Raw genomic sequence first — 6,000 nt, 5'->3', positions numbered from 1 at the left:
TAGCCCTATTATGTGTATTACCTCATTTGTTGGACCTTAATTTTTTTAGACGACATTCTGTCTGCAACAGCTGCCAATAATTTCGTGTAAATATGAACTTTTAAATAAAAAGGCATGTTTTGTATTATACAGCTCTTCTGTGCTTTGTCAATAGGAGATGGTAAACAGGCTTATTAAAATGTATTTTAACTGGTTTACTTTATATTAGTTTTTAATTTCAATGTAATAATTGCACAAAAACCAAAGTTCACTGTGAATTTGATATTTATCAACAAGTATACCGTTATGTATTCTGCATTATCACTATATTTTCCACGGTGAAATTCTGGCAACCACAGCTGCCAGTATTTTACCGTAATATTCAACTTTTTAATATTTATTTTATACAGTTTCACTGTATTTTACAATGCAAAACTGTAATCAGGTTAATGGAATGTTTGTTGCTTTTACATGAGTTACCATGAACAGGTTTATGATTCTTTATTGTGAATTTTACATTTATCAACAAAGTATACCGTTATGTATTCTGCATTATCACTATATTTTCCACGGTGAAATTCTGGCAACCACAGCTGCCAGTATTTTACCGTAATATTCAACTTTTTAATATTTATTTTATACAGTTTCACTGTATTTTACAATGCAAAACTGTAATCAGGTTAATAGAATGTTTGTTGCTTTTACATGAGTTACCATGAACAGATTTATGATTCTTTATTGTGAATTTTACATTTATCAACAAAGTATACCGTTATATATTCTGCATTATCACTATATTTTCCACGGTGAAATTCTGGCAACCACAGCTGCCAGTATTTTACCGTAATATTCAACTTTTTAATATTTATTTTATACAGTTTCACTGTATTTTACAATGCAAAACTGTAATCAGGTTAATAGAATGTTTGTTGCTTTTACATGAGTTACCATGAACAGATTTATGATTCTTTATTGTGAATTTTACATTTATCAACAAAGTATACCGTTATATATTCTACATTATTACTATATTTTCCACGGTGAAATTCTGGCAACCACAGCTGCCAGTAATTTACCGTAATATTCAACTTTTTAGGTATGATACCGTATTATTTTATACAGTTTCACTATATTTTACAAAGTAAGACTGTAATCAGGTTAACAGAATGTCTGTTGTTTTCACATGAATTTATGTTTAAATTCAGTCATTTACTGTAAAAGAAATAATTATTATTTACTGTGAAATTTAAGGTTACCAAAATAGGATACCGTTTTGTGTTCTACATTTACAATTTATTTTTCACGGTGAAATTCTGGCAACCACAGCTGCCAGTAATTCACCGTAAATTCTACAATATTTTTTTTACAGTGTACACAATCACATGTGTCCACGTGATGGATTTGACCAGCTTTATTCATTAATTAAAGACTGCCAGTGACTTCAGTCTGAGGGTTTGAAGTTTCCATGTCTGTGTGATGTGTGGTGTGAAGGCTGCTGGTTAAACTGGGACTCACTGTTTAAAGCACTGAGTGCTCATAGAGAGATGCTCCATGAGTCCCAGTACAGACTACAAACATGGTGGAAACTTAGCTTTGATATCCACACACTCTGCACGTCTGTGAGTAACTGTGATGAAGATGTGCAGAGATCTGTGTCCAAACAGGAGAAAGACTGTAAAGACTCTGTGCTTCTAACAGCCTCTGTTAACATATGTGAGGCTGTTTGTTGTTGTTGCCATGGAGCTTTTCACTGTTTGGCTCAGCAGGTCATGTGATCAGGTTTGTTCTGCTGGACGATGGTTCAATGTCAGGGTTTGTTTGCATTCATCAATAAATATCTAAATAAATCAAAGACTCCATGTTTATTCTTTCATCATGTGACCTCTGCTCATCCATCTCTGTGTGTATCAGGATACATTTAGTTCATAATACACAGAAAAATCAGAGTTATTACCTGTAATAAATGTGAAAGATTCCTGCAGTGATAACCAGGCAGGACTGAAACACATCACAGCTGTCACCACGGTAACAGCACCGCCCATCCACAGGTGAGGGGAGGAGCAAAAAGAGGGACTTTCACCATTTTATACTAAAAACACTCGACTAATGTTTCTAATATGAAACAAATAAGCCCACATTAATGTGAGCATTCATTAAATAATAATAATAATGATTTCCTCCTGATCTCATTTCCATAGCAGAGAAAACTGTGGTGTATATTGAGGTGGAGGGTGTGGTCTATGGCTCAGGTGTAGAGTGAGGGTGGGGTGCACCACAGCAGCATGCTGGGACTGCTGAGGGTGGAGGAGGGAGTGATGATGACATCAGAGCTGCAGCAGTCAGCAGCACAGAGACCAGTGAACACACAGTCTGTTCATCTTTGCATAGATACAATATATACACAATATTGAATGACAGAGACGCTGTGTGAGCTTCCACAGATACACTGACGTCAGCATCCAGAGTCCTCCTGCTGCTCCCCCCTCAGAGCCCCGTGATCAGCACCAACACATTCAGTTAGATGACAGAGTCCAGCTGCAGCTAGAATCAGCTCTGTGAACAACAGCACAGCGTCAGTGTTTCACACTCAGTGAAAGGAGGAAACAGCAGAAGAACACCATGTGTGCTACGTTTCCCAGGACACACTACAAACTGCACAAATACAGCACGTGGAAGGACCTGGAGCTGCATTTAAAGAGAAAAGACAGCGTGATGTCCTGTATGGACAGGTGGAAGGAACCAAGTCCTCAGCTGAAACACTCGTGTTTGTCCACAGACAGGAAACACAGCAGGAAACAAAGAAGCTCATGGATAACACACTTCCTGTCAGTCACAATGAGGCTGGAGCCAAACACAGAAAGGTGTTTTTGTCCAGATGAGCCCAGAGAAGAAACACGAGTGTTCACAGACATCAGAAGCTCAGAGAGGTGAAACATGAGGTTGGAGTCCTCGTCAGCATCCAGAAGAGCTGCTGTGAAACCCTGAGTACTCATGACAGACTCTGATGGCACAAACACATCATGATTCAAACATGAAGACAAACATGGAGCTCCTGATCCTCCTGCATGAGAACAAGCTGACATGAGCGCTGTGTCTGAGAGTGTCTCCCTGTCACAGTGACAAGAACACAGCTGCTGCTCACAGTCATTAAACTGACCTGAGGTCAGCTGCTAGCACGTCTCTGTGCTCCTTACATATGAACCATGTGACCTCACATCAGTGCTGTGGATGACTGTAGTCATAGAAGAGTAGAGCTGTAGCAGGTGGTGTGAGGAGGAGGTGGTGTATTCTAGTTAACGCAGTACTGAAACACTCCAGCAGAGGGCGCTGTTAAGTCCTTATTGTAACACAGTTACTGTGTGCAGTTATACTTCATACATAATCTGCACTTATTTCCATCAGACATGCTGTCAGTAAATGATTGGTTTCTATTGATTCTACTTCCTGTTGACTAGTTTGATGACAGTGAAACAATCACAGCTGATTGTGTGATGATGTCACTGTTACATTCAGTGTGTGTGACATCATGTTAGTGCAGCTGATAACAGCCTGGTTCTGTTAGAAACACATGAACGTGTCCATAGATCAGTGTGTGTTTAACATGAGAGCTTCAGCCCTGCTGATGTGTTCAATAAAGACATGCAGGAAATTGCTTTGCTTTAAGAAAATGTTCTACCAGGATGTTACTTTCCTAAACGTGTTCTCCAAATGTTCCCAAAGACTTTGTTCTAAGTAGTTCTACATGATGAAACATTCACACTAAGTTTAAGAAGGACACACAAACACCATCTGTCCTTCATCATGTGTACAAACGTGTTCAGATGTCAAATGTACCGTGAATGGATGCAAATGTGGATCGTTCCAATAAAATGAGACAGTTTTGTAAGTGGATCCCAGTTTGAAGTTCATTGAAACCTATAAGAACATGTTATTCAAACCAACTTTATCCAACAGGAAGAAGCATCAGGGGAACAGGAAACATTCAAACATGTTTACTGTAAGAACTGCACAAAGGAAGGAAACACAATCCTACACACGAGCACTTTAAAATGGACATTTAGCTTTTCAAACATCAGGGAGTGCTGCAATAACAACACTGTGCCCATTCTGATCAGACTGAAAGATTTATAGAGATTTATCCATGTGCTGGAAAAGGATTTGATATCAACATATATGCAGATTAGTAGGAGCATTTTCTTCATATTGATTTAGAGTTCAGTACTAGGAATATGTAGAATTAACATCTGTGTACATGACGAGTGATGAAAACTTTCAAAGGACGTCAGAATTGGTGTCTCTATCTGTGACTGTCCCAGAGGAACCTACCTGAGGGATTATTAAAGATCTGTCTATCTAGAAAGACTTGCATTGATTCACAGTGTACAATTCTTTCTAATCTATTAACATCTTCCTCCAAATCCTGTTTCTGCTGCATCAGAAGGGCTCAAACCTCCTGCTGTTGTCTGCTGGACCATCAATTCTACTTTATGATGATCTTCAAAGATAAAAACGTGAGTTTCTTTGTGAACTCTGTGAAATGATGTTTAGTTTGAACCAATCCTGTGTCAGCTGCAGCCACATCATTGCCACGCATACAAATGGCTGCGTTCCTGTTTAGACCTGCTGGCTGTCAATGGGCTTCATTCCATTTCAGACTGCCGGTGGTCGCTGTGATCTAAACTCAACATGGCTCCTGTGTTAGAAGAGCCTCTGAGTTTAAATTTGCACATTGAATAGTTTCTTTGCAACACTATGGAGCTACCAGCCCAGTATATGTAGCCCATAGTAGATGTTATCAAGCTGGTGTCATGGTTCTGGGTCGGTGACCCAGTGTTTTTGATTTTTGTATTCTTATTTTTGATATTATGAATTATGACAGTTTGTGTTTTGGTTTCCCAGTGTTTATTCTGTGCTCCCTCTGTTTTCCGTCGTCCCTGCCTTTGTATCCCCTCTAGTGTAGTCTGTTCTCTGTGTTAAGCCCGCGTCTCTGAGTCTGTGTCTTTGCGTGTGTTTCCCGTTTTATTTTGAAGGTCCGTGTCTGATCTCAGTGTGTTCAGCTTACGCTTCCTTGTCTCGTCAGTTCTGATTTCCCCCAGCTGTGCTCTCCGTCTGTGTCTCATTCCCCTCGTTACTTCCCAGTGTATTTAAACCCTGTGTTTCACTGAGTCAGTGTCACGTTGTCCCTCTTGCTGTGTGGGTCTCCCTGTAAGTTTAAGCTTTCCCAGTTTAGTTTAGTTTAGTTTGCGTTTGTATGCTTTTTCCCTGCCAGCTAGTGATGGCCAAATGATGTTTTCTGAAGCATTGAAGCTTGTATTGAATAACAGTTCATTACTCGAAGCTTTTCAACACAGTCCTCTCTGGTGACATCTGGTGGCCAAAAATATGAAGAGCAGCTTGAATCCACAAAATCAAACCAACTACTTCAGTAAGATTGCTCACTCTACAGAGTGGAATTCTGTCTGATATTGGGCCGCTGTTGTGTTGCTTTGAACGTGTATTTTTTGGTGGTTAAAAAAAGTTTTTTTTTGTTTAATAAATAATTTCGACCAGTAAATTTTCCTTGTTTAAACATGCTCCATTGTGTGGTCTTTCTTTGCTTGTGACTTCTTGATGTTGGTAAATACAATAATTGAAAAAGACCACATTACATATAATATACATATAATAATGTACAACACATTATGGAGTATGCTTCTGCTGTGAGGTTCTGCCTCCATGCACTTATGCAATTAACGGCTAGACGGGTATATTTATAAATAATATTATATTAGGGAAACTTTCCCAGACATATTTTTGACCTGGGGGTAGAATTGATTGTGAAATGGAAAGGGAAAATGCTTATGAACTTGCAAATTAAAACATGATGCATTTAAAGTAGCCCTTTTTCATTTTTATTTAGGAAGAGAATTTGTTCTAGTGTGCGATGGCCGAACCTGTTCCTTTTCGTGGAGATAATTTCTCCTGCCTTAAGGGAAATCCCTTCACATGGCACAGAAGAGGCTGGAGTGCAGAGAAACTGGT

The sequence above is a fragment of the Pelmatolapia mariae genome, linkage group LG3_W, assembly GCF_036321145.2.
Source record: "Pelmatolapia mariae isolate MD_Pm_ZW linkage group LG3_W, Pm_UMD_F_2, whole genome shotgun sequence".
Lineage (NCBI taxonomy): Eukaryota > Metazoa > Chordata > Actinopteri > Cichliformes > Cichlidae > Pelmatolapia > Pelmatolapia mariae.
Note: the sequence above shows the minus strand (reverse complement) of the source record.